This window comes from Typopeltis vanoorti, chromosome 17 (assembly GCF_054136105.1).
Source record: "Typopeltis vanoorti isolate ZY-2024b chromosome 17, IOZ_Tvanoo_1.0, whole genome shotgun sequence".
NCBI lineage: Eukaryota > Metazoa > Arthropoda > Arachnida > Uropygi > Thelyphonidae > Typopeltis > Typopeltis vanoorti.
Window position 1 is genome coordinate 80,119,663 of NC_143565.1, and position 15,534 is coordinate 80,135,196.

General features: G+C 34.6%; 1 protein-coding gene across 3 annotated transcripts in view; it reads right to left on the reverse strand.

Annotated features, from left to right (window-relative positions):
- The window catches only part of LOC150097544 (adenylate cyclase type 3-like), a 59,216-nt gene extending 50,857 nt beyond the window's left edge, over positions 1 to 8,359 (reverse strand). The window contains exons 1-2 of one of the 3 annotated variants that reach the window (XM_090406717.1): positions 8,133 to 8,359; positions 5,148 to 5,257 (exon numbers count right to left, since the gene is read on the reverse strand). The gene's annotated coding sequence lies outside the window, so the exon portion shown is untranslated. Of the gene's footprint in view, positions 1 to 5,147; positions 5,258 to 7,457; positions 7,549 to 8,132 lie in introns of those variants that run through there. The other 2 variants (XM_090406718.1, XM_090406719.1) reach the window with 2 other exon arrangements.
- Positions 8,360 to 15,534: the final 7,175 nt, after the last annotated feature.

Here is a 15,534-nt window from a genome sequence, read left to right on the forward strand (position 1 = left end):
TATTTAAATAGGGAAAAAAATGTTAAAGTAGATGGCCATTAAAAAAGCGCTCTCTACCAACATGCCCTCTGTTATGTTATAAACAACTAAAACCTAATAAAACACACTTAGTTAAAAAAAAAAAAAGGTTATATATCATACATCACTGAAAATGTGCAACTTTTTCCCCTCTTGAGATGGAATACCTAATATTCCGAATTATTATAAAACATTCATAGCTTTGCAGAAAACCATAGTAGATCATAGCTCATCACCGCAGATTATTAAAGTCAGACATTTGCAATATGACACCTTCAAATTCTGTACCCTATCTTCTCAATTCCACAACTCTGTGTATAATGGGTGGCTTTGTTTACTGCTAAACAGAATATTTGGATTTTTACAGACTTTTCGAAGTTTATCTTTAAAATCAATTATTTTTCTTACAAATAATAATGTATTTATATTATTCTTCTAATTTTTAATTAAATATTAAAAACAATTGAGATGTTTTTAAAAAAATTACAAAAAATGTGCATATACCTTTAATTATTCTATATCAAAATATTACATTTAATCTCGTATAAAAGTGCCATTAAATTAAGGGTATTGAACAATCGACTGTGAGATGCGGTGATTGATTCATTCAATCCAATACCCTTGGAGGGTAATGGATGGCAATGCTGTAGTCAATGAAGTTCTAACTGAGGCTCAGCTATTGCTGTTACTCTCCTGCCATGATCAGAGATTTAATTGCTCATTAACACCTTATCCTTACACTGTCCTCTACAGATAACGGGGAAGATGAAAAGCATTCTTGTTTCGCCCCTTTAAGCCAGTCCTTATAAGGATAAGGCCATTAAATTAAAATGTGAGAATATGTGGAAGGGGGAATCAATCGACCGTGAAATGCGGTGATTGATTCGTTCAATCCAATACCCTTGGAGGGCAATGGATGGCAATGCTGTAGCCAATGAAGTTCTAACTAATTGGCTATTGCTGTTACCCTCCTGCCATGATCAGAGCTTTAATTGCTCATTAACACCTTATCCCAACACTGTCCTCTACAGATAACGGGGAAGATGAAAAGCATTCTTTCTTCACCCCTTTAAGCCAGTCCTTATAAGGGCCATTAAAATGCACACATTAAGCATTGGATTGAATCGTTATTATCACAATAAAATCGTGAAAGTACAGTTGATAATGTCGACTTCATTGACATCTGGAGGGAACATAATCCAGGTAGAGTCGGTACCACATGGTCGCGAGGAGTCTCAATGAGACTCGACTGCGTTTATTTATTTATTTATATTTATATATATTTCCAGCAAACTAACAGAAGTGTTTCAAGAACAGCATATATGCCATGTAGATGTGCGCCAGTTTGGTTAAATTTGTGCTGATATTCAAATAACTGTACGTGCATTATGAAAATATTTTATGAACCCTGAGACAAAATACAAATGTAGATAGAATAAATATGGTCAGCAAAGTTATATAATACCATCAACCTGGAAGTTTTTTGTTTTCATATACCAGGATTGGGGAAAAAAAATTATAATGGTTTAAACGTGGAATGCATGCAAACAGATAGGTTAGTCCTATTTCAGGCGCTGGTGGGTCAGAGCTTCCTCCTCGTGAGTTAGGATCCACTCTTCAAATCCCAATCAGTTTTTGGGAATCCAGGATGCAGAAGATTATGTGATCTTCAAAAAACACTTCACAAAATGTTTAGAACATTACAAGTTCCGTTCTAATTCGTGTATATTTAAACAGCGCGCAAACATTGTAGTTATTTTTGTGTTGTCAGAAGATTTCTCACTCATTAATTCTCAATCAGTCACGCCAGTTTGTTTGTATGCATCGTATGTATATATACAATCATAATTAAGACGCTGTCGTGATTATACATATTTTACACATACATATAATGATTACAAAAGATTCAAAGACCTTCTTAAAGAACAACAACATGTTTATCATCCTTATTGTTCAAAACACAGTAGTATAAACAGTTAATATACATATCAAGGATTGCATAATCCTCATGGCCATCACCTCCTTGCACTTTACAGTCACATGCAGCGGGATCTCTAATTCACCTCTGGGATGCTAATACCACTAATAATATTCTACAATAAAATAAATCCTATTTCCTTATTACCCATTTGTACATCCATTTCGTATCGTATCGATATAAGATTGCAAGTACTTTTTTTACTTTGTACTTAATAACCTTTAGTAGCGACTACAGTAGCTATTTTATTATCTTCATCAGCTGTGTACTTCGCCGCAGTCTGTCGTCAACACTTGCGGAATAGTGTTTTCCTTATCATCGCATTTAAATGAGTTGCCTCATAAATTCGTCTGTGGAAATGTTCTTTACTCGAGTCATTCCGTAGCATGATGACGTGGTAATCCCTATGATAATATTCCCCGCCTTATAACTTTCTCCTTTCTTAGCTCATCTCTCTCTCTCTGTCTCTCTCTCTGTCTCTTTCTCTCTCTCTCTGTCTCTCTCTCTCCCACACATACAAAGTCGATGTTATTAAGACTTTGATTCTTTCTAACCATTACATAACGTTATATTTCGCTTTGATTTAAAATATTTTTATGAATGCATTTTGGATTTAATGTTCTTATGTTACGAGCACCTCTTATTTTATTTCTTTTCGTCTCTTCCTACTTTCTTGGCTTATTAAAACTCTTTTCCTCATCCTGACAGTAGTAAATTATATAATAAGCACACCACACGTTATGTATATGGGAAAAAAATTCCCTGTATGGCATAAAGAGTAAAGAAACAATATAGAAAAGCGATAGAAAACTTCATAATTTTATTTGTCGATTTTAGGGCAATCCCATCCACGAAACTCAGGGGCGGCTCGTGCATACGCACCGAAGAACTGCAACACCCCCAATTTTTCTCGATATACAAATATATTTATTAATTTATTTATATTGCTTGTAATATTTAATTTTATCATCAACAATCCTATACAATCCTCTTATTTTGTAAAAAAAATGATAATAATACTCCATCTTGTAGCACTTAGGAGGGCGAAGGACGCTAGCAGCACTGTGTTTACTACAGTGTCACATTACTACACGCGCAACATATGCACGTCTTAGTGAGATACGAGCTATTAGCGTAATGCGGCACTGTCCATCCCGCAGTTCCACTGTTCTTTATATGCAGTTTGCGCCAGTAGTAGAGTGTTCGTAGTGCTTATCGTGTTTACTCCGTCTCCTTAAATATTTGGACATTACAATTAAAGACATAACGTTTGTTATAGTTTTTATTTTAGAACATTATTGGGGTTATGATAATTGATTTTATTTTTAAGTAATTTTGAATTACACCAAACTGTATCATTTTATCGATAATAAACAATATTTTTTCATGTTTAATTTTTTTTTTAATTTTTAGCATAATTTCGATATTTTATCCAAACACGTATACACTGTACTTACAGTGTGTATGTATATTCCGAAAAATTGCAGCACCCCACGATTTCAAGCCACGAACCCACACTGACGAAACTTATAGAATGTTTAACGTTTGGATAAGGTTAAGATGAAGATTACAATTGCTTGTAATCTTTATCAGATACTGCAAATCGAATATATAAGAAAATCAAAACTGCAATCTGAAATATTGTATTAATATAATCCAAATACCACACTATTTCAAAGAAACTAAAATGGCGCTCATCTGAATGGTGCTTCAATCCTTTTACCCTGATTGTTCACACTTCCTTTCTTCTTAGGCACGCAGCATGTACCAGTTTGTGATTCTTAGTCAGGTGTTTTGGAGCATTCTTCTTTCAATATGACCACCAGCCTATGTCACATTGTTGAGTGATGTGGTCTACTCTCGATGTTCCGTTTCTTCCTAAAAATATTGTGATGGGTTGAGATCGAGATTCTGTACAATCCAGAGACCTGTAGTATGGTGAACTGAGATGTTCAAAAAATATAGATGTATCTATAAAACTAGCACAGGGTTCATCCTTCCACACAGTGTAGGCAGATCCGAGAAAGAAATACTTCTGTACCAAAGAGCGTTCGTAATCAAACTTCACAGCTGAGAGGACGCACGCGGCATGTTTTTTTTTTTTTCACTCCAATACCTATTCATCCAATCAGAAACAGGATGTAACAAGATTCTTAGCTTCAGATCACAGACTTCGAATACTCTATAGATCAAATATTATTTATACCAGTGTAATTTGCGCTGTTGATTGTCGCTTAATAGTTGGTTAATGTGCAATCTTTCCCTTCTTAGAACCACGAAAATGTTCGGTTCTTTACGTCGTGTATTACGACTAAGATGATCTCTCTGTTGACTTCTTGAACTCCTGTTTGATGTTGTTCACATTGGACTGACACACCACCTTCCAATCACCTTGAAAGTTGCACACGGTTGATTGTTGGAGAACAAACTTTTACCAATGTTCAGAACAGCTAAGTCATTGATACGGCGTGTGATATAACACGCGGTATAACGATATTATACCACGCGACGAAAATCGAGAGACCGATTTTCGTCACGCGGGAGACCATCCACTTATTGGAGATCTGAAGCGATTTGAAAACATCCCATGTTTGGATCTCTACAGCAGGGTTCCAGATCATCTTACCATAAGCCAAAATGCCATATTAATGCTAATATATGATTGGTTTACAACAGTGGAGCATTCAATGCTCGTCCATAAGGACTGCATTGAATGCGGCTCCAGCATTGAATATACTAGCGAGTAGTGGTGGCTAGTATACTGAACACTGGAGCTGTATTCAATGCAGCCCTTATGGACAGCGGCCACTAGTTTACGACCATTCATGATTAAGAAGCGATCTACATGCGAAGATCCACTTTTCGCATGTAGATCGAAATTTTTGAAATTTTATAAAAAAATAAAAAGTGCTCGTTTTCAGTCTAAAAACATTCTAAAAAATACTTTAACTTCTTATAAACGCAATAACATTTTATAGAAGTCATTTCTCTTCCTAGAGTTTAAGAATTTAGTCATCATCCAAGTTATAACTTAAAAAAAAATCTAGTAAGAAAGATACTTTTAAATAATGGACAAAATGGAAAGTTTTTGTCTTTCAGTCCTAAACTTATATTCAAGTTTTTATTGAAAATTGCTTAAATGATCACTCACCTCTGATTAATTGATTCTGAATAAAAGACTTTCACAAGTTGGCTGCACAATGTGGTGCAGTTTTGTAAATGAAACAGAAGCATTCATTATAATGTCAATGATTGTTATGACTGCAAGAAAAGTATTTCAGAGTTCAATAGCGTTTTGATACAAAAAAAAAATAAAAAATAAAAAAAATTCAAGAACTTTTACTTTAAGCATAATTTAAAAAGTTAAAACAAAACCATAAAAATGTCCACCTAAAATCTTTCTTTACATAAAGAAAATCATGCGTTAGGTTTCGCTGAAATTAAGGAAGATGTCTTTGTTATTTGTCAAAAAAAAAGAATTGTACAAGACATTTCAAATTATTTACAGTTATTTAATAGACTTGTTAAAGCTTAAAAAAAATTGAATGCATAATTCGATTTCTTTGCAAAGGTTTTTGACAGGATACCCCATGGAATACTGTTGCGCAAATTAGAACAAATGGGGATGGATACTAAACTAGTGTTATGGATAACAGAATGGCTTATGGAGAGATACCAGAAAGTAGTGTATGGAGGAGCAGAGTCCAGGATGAAGCAGGTGACCATTAGTGTGCCTCAGGGCTCTATGCTTGGGCCGTTATTGTTTAATTTGTACATAAATGATGTAGGAAATGACTTGAAGGGAGATGTTCAGTTGCTTGCTGACGATGCAAAGTTTGGAAGCGCAATAAGAAATCAAGCCGATGTTGAGAGTTTGCAGGATGATTTAAATAAGCTGGCAAAATGGGCGAAGGGTAATGGATGTCAGTTCAATGTGGAAAAGTGTAAAGTTATGCATTTTGGGGTTAAAAGATTACCAGCTGTGTACCACATTGATGGAACGGTACTCCAAGAGATTGATGAGGCTAGGCACTTGGGGTATTATTGGATAGGAAGTTGAAGTTCAGAGGACACATTGCTAAGGTGTCCAAAATAGCACATAGGATTACTTGATTATTGAAGAACACACTAACATCCGGAGATAAAGGATTATTATTCCTCTTTATAAGGCGCTGATACTTCCACATTTGGACTATGCTCAAGGTCACCTGGATTCCTTGGCGATGAGGAATTGGTGGAGAGGGCTCAGAGGAGAGTGACTAAGTTGGTGAGTGGTGTAAAAAATACTTCCTACATTGATAGATTGAGAGCTTGTGGATTACAGAGATTGGTTGATAGGCGGAGAAGAGGAGATATGATAGAAACATTTTAATTACTTAAAGGTTTTTATAAGATTGATGGAGGGGAAATATTTCAGCTGTGTAATAGTGATGGAAGAACAAGAGGTCATCCCCGGAAATTAAGGAAAACTATAGTTAACAAGGGTGTGAGAACGAGGTTTTTCGCCTGGAGGGTGGTGAATGAGTGGAATGCATTGCCTGACTCAGTTGTGAGTTCTTCTTCTGTAAATGAATTCAAAAAGAGGTATGATAGATATTGTTTTGATAGTTTAGGTCTCCCGCGATGAGTCTTCTGACTGCATGGAGATACCCATATAATAATAATAATAATCCTATAATCCCTTTTATAATTTCGCTATTTAATCTTAATGATGTTAGCAATAATAGATTTTGCCAGAAGTATTCTATCATGAATTTGCTCACCACATAAAGACGTCAAAAAAAGTAAACATAAAAAAATTAAAGAAAATACAAAAAATACTTAAAGAAAAGAAAGAAAAATTAAGATTGTAAAGTTGAAATATTTTAATTTTTTAGTTTTTATAATCAGCGTCAATGATTTTCTCAAAGTCTCACTGAAAGAATTTATTACGTATAAAAGATTTTATAATCTGATTGTTGAACAACAACAACAAAATCTTGGATTTGTATATAAAATAAGACAGAACATGCAAATAATTTCGGTTAAAAAGATAAATTATTGAAAAAAAGAAAACTATAATAATTATAACAATCTCCAATAGCAAAGGTTGAGTTTAGTTTGATGTAGATATGCCATCAAACGTACTTTTGAAATAAAATTTGGTTTATTTTTTCAATATAATTTATTTATATTAGAAATAATAGTTTAATTTAAATTTTATTAAAGAAATTATTTTAATAATTTTGAATATTTTAAAATATTTTCTAAATTTTTGAAATCTATTATTCACACCTTTTAATTTTTTTTATTAAGATATTACAATTTTCTACTGCATAGCCAATGAATAAGACAAATTGTTTTGAAAAGTAAGCAGTAGTTTTTTTAATTTTTTTTTATTTGAATTTACATAATGGTTAAAGTTTTTCAGTTTATTGTACTAATCGCATCTACTTTAGTATAAATTTGCATTTGTACTTACCGGTAATGGTCATTAATAAGAAAACTGCAGTCAGACTACTCTGTATTCCAGTCGCATCTACTTACAGTACGATTGACATAAATGTCCAGCTAGTGTCGAATTATATGAAACAACTTTGACGAGTAGTGTGAACGGGCAGACACAAAACGCAAAGAACAGATGAAAGACTGTTAAGAAACAACTCTTGTTCAGCGTTCTTTGCCTAATGAGACGCATTAGTGATCCATCATGCCGTGGGGGGGGTCGAATTTAGTCACAAGGCTAAATTCATGTGGAGTGTAAAATGAATTCTTTGTCACGAATATGACCACATAAATGTGAGAAGCAAGGCTAATCATTTTAATCACACTATTTGATTTATTCTCCAAGTTGCCATAGGAACATGGAATGTTTTTCACTTAAAATTAGACCTTTAAGAATAGTAATTTTAATGATAAGATAAATGTATAAGCACCCTCGCTTGAGTATAATACCAAAACTTACCACTAGGTGTTGTCCAGGCAACAATCAAATCACTACGTAGAAATATACAAGATAATAATGTACAAAAGAATCTGTTTCAGTGCCACAATTTACAACAGACAATGAAATATACATTGTCAGTAACCAAACGATCGATACATTCAACATTAAACTTCACACATTGTTAGAAATTTGAACTATTTCTAGACTCACCGCTAGGTGATGTATCCAGGTCGACTTAACTTTCTTTCATTGATATCTTCTTAGACGTCTCCTGTTTGCACACACACCATCGACACCCCTATTCCGTATACTCCTTAGTGGAAGTGGTTAGTTTAAGAAAAGCAATTTGTGAACTAGCATGCGTACTATTCGATGGAGTGCCAACATCCCAAAGTAACCGTTTCGGATGCGAACACAACCACTGCGGAAGTGAGAAGGATAAAAACTATTACATCTGTTGACGTTGGAGGCATTTATAGATCGCGAGCGTCTCTAGTAGACTCGGCGTCTCCCGGAATAGAGTCGTACGTTGCTTTACATAGATCATTTTACTCTCGGCGGCCTGCGAATCATGTGACTGAGCGTTTCTCTGACGTACGTTTTTCGCGATGGGGGGAAATCGACTTGACGGGAAATTTACGGCTTCTGAATGTTAAAATGCTATTAAGGAGAGTTACTTTTAATGGCTTCAACAATCGGATGATTGGCTCAAAAAATAATCCTCTCTGTGCTAAGTATTCTTCCTGATTCTTAAGTCATCCTGTTTGTCGATCTCATTAAGTCTTAATTGGATAGTTAATTAACACTTTGTAAATGTAACCTTGATGCGTCCTCTTGTATATAACAAGCACCTATTAGGATCACTCTGTCTGTCTGTCCGTCTTGATGTACGTATATCATAACATGCTTTAGCTTGACGCATTATCTTCCAATCTAGTTCAGGACTTCCATCTTAGCTATATCTTCTCGGATGTTATCCTCCCAACGTTGATCTTCCCGTAGTCTTTCCGACAGGCCTCATCTTAAGCGTTTGTTTAGCCATCCTTTTCCCTAACCCATTTCGTTCCTCATATCCAATCCATCTCCGTCTGCAAGCTCTGATTTCATCAGTTATTAATAAGGATTGTGTTTTGATTATGGCCTGTGTAACTCAAGGGAAATGGCACTTGCGTCCCGTGTGCTTGGTCGCTCGAAGTTAGACTTAGGTTCAAGTCTAGTCGCTGACTGAAAGAGGTTTTTCTAATCCTGTTTTCGAGTTAGTCGATCACGGGCAAGCGTTTTTTTTTTCTCGGGGAGGGGGGGGTTTCGTCCCGTAAACAACTCAAGACAATCAACCGTAGAACCCACATTATTTTTTAGACAGTAACATATCCTGTTAGGTACCAAGAGATGGCAGCACTTGTTTGCCGGTCTCTTCATCAGCGGCTGCCTATAATTAGTGATAGACATGGGCAAGCTATCTCTGATTGGCTATCGGTGGAGACTGAACTGCCAACTCAGTCTCCAAAAGCTAGATAGGGTATAAAGGTCTCTCCTACTCCCTATAGATCCAAATTTGTCTCTTAGAGAGCCAAAGGCTTTTCTAAAGATTTATATTCAAATATCTCCTCTCATCTCGCTCAGTTATGTTTCAGGTATCTGATCTGTGTAAAACAGTAGGCTTAATGATTTTATATTATATTTTAACTTTGCTTGATAGAATTTGGAAGACAATAAATAATGATAACATCCATTGGAGGCATGTACTCTAAGTTGTATTTCTGTGCTAATTTTTATTATCTCGATTAATCAATGTTCAAAAATATTTGAAGGAAGAAACAGCAACAATCATTTGGTTGTTGTTGTCTCTAAATTATTTTAAATATTCGGTTTTATCCTGGTTGATTTGTAATTTTAGTTTTTCGGCAACAACTTATAATAATAATAATTAAAGTTTTTGCGATTCAACGTTTACCTTGGAATCATGAACATTTCGATCAAAGAAAGTTAAATGTATTGGATAGCGTGATAAACAGATTTTTCAGTTTATAACCCCCCCCCCCCCAAAAATAAATAAATTACTTTGTTCGCAGTTATTTGGGTTTTATTCCTGTCATAGTACCAGAGGATGTTGCAAATTAGCAGGTCTACATACTGAAAAGGAAGACTGTTTGAATCTCAAGATTTTCATTCTCACAAAATACTGAGATCGACCACAGAACATACGCAATTAATAGACATAATATATTTTCATAATATACTTTGAATTTTATATTTAAAAAGGCACTTTATGTCAAAAAATAAATAAATAAAAAGAACTATGCTCCTTTAAGTTTTATTTTTTTCTTTAATTTTAGACTTTTTTTAGGCATCTGGAACTGGAAGAAAATGTCATCAGGAAGGTCAGTGACTTTAGATACTTAGGTTCAACAATAAAAGAGGATGGTGAGGCTGAGAAGAAGTGGGATGCAGGATGGAGGAACTGGAGAGAGAGGACTGAAGTGCTAGGCGCTAAGAGGGTGCCGATCAATCTAAAAGGCAAAATCTACAGGACAGTAGTGAGACCAGATATGACATATGCTATGGAAACTGTGGCCCTAAGGGAAAATAACATCAGCAGGATGGAGGTAGCGGAGATGAGGATGCCTAGGTGGATGTGCGGTGTGACCATAAAGGATCGTCTGAGAAATTACTATGTGAGGGGAATAGTGAAAGTTACGAACTTAGGAGCGAAGATACAGAAGGCAAGGTTGAGATGGTTTGGTCATGTGATGAGGAGGGAGGACGAGCATGTGGGAAGAAAGGTCATGCAGATGGATGTGCAGGGGAGGAGGAAGCGCGTTAGGCTAAAGAAGAGATGGAGGGAGATGGTGGAGGAGGACTTGAGGATGAAGAACTTGGATGTGGTTACAGCTCAAGACAGGAGGAAAATGTCCCATTGAGAGTAAAAAATAAGAATATGAAAAAAAACAAAGACCAGCAGATAAAATAGAAAGGGATAGAAAGATAATAATAATGAAGAAAATAAATCCTCCAAACAAGCGTGTCTTCCTAGCACAGTGAAGGAAACGATATGACATTTGTCCTGTTGGGAAGGCCTGACAGTTCGAATTCGATCCAGGACATCAAGATCCATTACAAGTTAGCAGATCTCATATGGAAGTGATCATCTCCGAGAAGGTCTGAGTTTTTCTTATTACAAAACGGGAAAACCAATCCTAGAACGCATGCAGTTTAACAGCCATCATAACACTGGATTCATAACTTGCTTCGATCCTGATTCCAATCTAATCAAATCAAAACTAACCTGGGCGTTAGCAAAATGAGGAATGCCAATACGTGATTAAGATCCTAACAGATCTTTTCGCGTAATATATTTGCTCTTTTCCAATAAATCCTGCCGTCTCCGCACGAGACCGATTTAACTGACATTCAGTTAAAAATATCATATAAAAGTTCTTGGCATCTCACGGGATTCGGGCCCTAATATTTCCGACTGAGAAGCAAACTGTTTCCTTGCCCTAGCAAATGAATTACAAATCGGATCTCTTGAAACCTGTAAATGATATTAAAATATTAAAATATCTAATTAATTATAAAAATGAAAAATAAACAAACCTCGGATCATTGCAGAAACGTAACACATATATTATAACTGTTATTGCTGATCAGCGAAAAATAATGCCAGTAATATACAACCATGTTGTTTCGCTATGGCTTCTGAAACCATAGATGTAGTTTTGATAACAAGTATTCATTTATATAATCAAGTATGCCCGGTTATCGATTTTTGGACATTCAGGGATTTTAAAACCCAAATAATTTTCTTAAAAATAAATCAATGTGTTGTTGAACGTCACCATAAGATTATTCAAGCACTTTGCCGTCATTCTTATTATTATTAATAGTAGTAGTCAAAAAGTTATAATTGTCGATGCTTCTAAGTGCTGCCATCTGGAGATAAAATGTCGAAACATGCTATACCTAGAAGGCTGATGTAATTAAATAAGTATTAAAACCAAATTATTAATTTCATCAGACACGAATGTGTTTACATAAAAATCTTCTTCAACATTGCGATAAAAAATCCCAATTCAAGTTTAACATCAAACACTACGAAAATCAAATTACATAAAAAGATTATAATTAAAAGCTGATGGTTCTTTTGAAAGGTATATTTCGCTCTAGATATGACGTCATAGTTAATGAATGAAATTTAATGATGACGTAAAAGAAGAAATAAAAATTAGTCGTTTGGTTGTACTGAAAAGGCATTTCGAGTATTTTTTTTTTAATCTGTACGTCAAAAAGGTTTTTCTTTTATGATTTGTTACGTTGAATGATTGCATATATTTAATATTCCAGGATATTATTCAATGGAATAGTGCATTGAAACAATAATAGATGGCAGAACCTGTGCTTGAAATGCTTAAATATATTTCAGTTAATGAAATATCTCTCGATGAATTTTAGTTTTGATTAATTCAAAAGAGAAATAAAGTTTTAAACTAAAATAAAATTTCCATTTTACAAATACGAAGTTTGCATCACTTGATGAATAAATATGGATGTAGCCATGCATGCCTAGTAGTTTCATCAGCATGTTCAATTTTGCCTATGTGAATGTTGTCAATAGGTTTTTTATGTTTTTTTTTCTGCTTAATATTATGGTACTCTACTCATTATTAGGCAAAAAATGCAATATGGGGGCCAAAAGTTGGAAATGCTTAAAAAAAAAAAAAAATCTGTCCATTAGGCGTTATATAATTTGGATGAGTATTTCCTGATGTGGTTACCATTATATTAATGACATTCTTTCTTTTTTTTAATCGCAAAAAACAAGTATACTGTCCAATAGAACGTTAGCATAACAGACAATAACACACTGATCCTTATAGTCTGAGTTGCTTCTACTGTTAAACCTTTGAAGAAGAAACATTAGGACGTCGCAATACAAATCAGTCGTCTGACTAAGCAGTATGGACACTTTTAAGACACTGAGTTTTCGTAAGAAAAAAAAAAAAGAAAAAAAAAGAGCTCTCTCCTAGCTTGTATAATTTACGAAGCTCACTTCAACGTGTAGTCACGTGATAATTAGAGAGAATCAAATTTTAGACTTCATCAGGACAAAGAACATGAAAATGTCGTCAATGCCATCTACATAATACCTGCAACAACAACACTGTCAAATAATGATTTCAAATTCTTTTATAAAAAAAAAAAAATACTGCCTTCCTTCATTATATCTTTCATGATATATCCATCTTATTACTCCTTATCTATTAAAGGAAAATGTATTTTTTCTTCCTTGGTTTCAACCAATTATAATTAAGAAAGTAGATGTGTCATGCCGCGCAGCTGTTTGTTTTGATTCTACAAAATAGGGGACAAGGCCTCCGATAGTTAAAAGGAGGCCTTGTCTCCCCTATTTTATCACCAACAATTAGTTCAGGAAACAAAGATTGAGTCTTACTATTATTGATAATCTCATTTTCCTTGAGTAAAAAAAAAAAAAAAAAAAAAAAAGTCAAATTAGTTTTCCAAGCATCTCCCAAAACGCTACAATGATATGTCGCCAAGGCCTCTTAATGTGTTACTAATGTCTCCCGGAGGTCAATGAAGTTTCTATACTGAATAAAAACATGACAATACCATTCCTATACTTATATCAACTTAATTAGGTAAACTACCTGGTGAAAATGTGGGTGTTTCTCATAGACCGATTTAAAGAAATTACCAGCAGAAGAATTTGATATGTACACGTGCAGACTCTTCGCATATTATTAGTCAGTAAAGTCGCTTTGATAAGGTCCCCGTATGCAGAGTAAAGATATTTGTAAAACAGTCAACGATCTATTGCTACATTGTCACGTACATTAACTTGTTCAAGTTAGAAACACAAGGATAGCGAACGCTGTTACCATGGAAATGTCACGAACACTTTTAAAGACTTTGGATTAATATTATTTCAGTGATACAACGAATATACTAAAATTCGTATATTCGTTGTTGATTTAATTTATTTAAAATGGATGTTGATTTAATTTATTTAAAAATAATATTTCATTTGTTCTCTGTATTTCCGCTAAACATGATTAGCACTTGAGTAAATGAGTTTACATTGTTAGTATTGTTACATGTACGCTGATTGTTGCAACGTGTTCCTCGTGATTTGGCAACAATCACCAACAGACTTAATATCACGATCACCGTGCATTGTTCCAAAGAATTGATTAAATAGAAGTCATCCACTATATGGATGCCATGCCAGATTATGGATTTAACGAAATTCATCTACCACCTGAAGACATTCCACAAACATCCACATGCCTTCAGACCCACAGTCTGCTGGAAAACCAATACTCTAGCCATGCAAGCAAATTTTACAATCTCTCTCTCTCTCAAAAAAAAAAAAAAATTGCTTTCGACGAATGTTTTCGAACCATGTAGACATTGTCGTCTTCTGCAAGTACCACATATTGCTTTATATGAATCTCATCTATGAGCGGTGGAAAAACTCAGTGCTACCATCCTGAATTAACAATAAACAACAGTGGAACTGCGCGATGGACAGTGCTGCATTACGCTAATAGCTCGCATCTCACTATGACGTGCATATGCTTGCGCGCTTAGCAATATGACACTGCGGTAAACACAGTGCTGCTAGCGTCCTTCGCCCTCCTAAGTGCTACAAGATGGATTTTTATTATTTTTTATGCAAAATAAGAGAATTGTATAGGATTGTTGATGATAAAAATAAATTAATAAATAGATTTATATATTGAGAAAAATTGGGGGTGCTGCAGTTCCGCAGTGCCTATGCACGAGCCGCCCCTGTTTATCTCCAACAATCATAGATATCAATGCCAACAATGGGATTCATTCAACCAACTACTCCCTCATCACTTCTGGATTATTAAAAAATAAAGAGATTGAGAGAGAGAAATCCAGTTCTAACTGGTTACGTATTATCAGCCAATAATCTCCTGGCAAATCTATACCTAATACTGCATTTCTTACAAGAAAACTTCTCGCCCCAGTGTTTTCAACGAATTAACTTAGGTTATCTATTCACGCGGAATGCTAAATAAACAACAAGGCTTAATCCTACACAACGTGAGTTAATTGTTAATCATTTCCAACTAAACCGTTCTTAGAATAATCAACAAGCAATACAAGAAGCAAAGATAAAGTAATCTACGAGCCTTGGACAACAATGAAGAAACAGCTGATTGATGAAATGTCATATTCGAAACGTGCACAGAATTAGTGATTGTTGCGTGTTTCATTGTTTTTGTTATTTCATATTGTTTTAGAATTATTGATTGTTGTTTGTAAATCGTTTAATAAATGGTTTACTGTGTTGCATTTGTACGCATTCTTTTCCTTGAATTTATGAATGTTACATAATAAAATTATATATGTATATATTAAAGAGAGAGAGAGAGTCTCAATAATGGCTTCAAACAAACTCGAATAATCGTTTAAGCATTAACATTTTCAGGTCACAAGAATTACCTGACTCCGTATGAATTTTATTTTGCCGTCCTTATTTCACGTGTATCTTCTAGTCTAATCAAAGAATCGTGTTGTCTCAAACCTACCCCTATGTAGGTCGAAGAAGTAGATACTT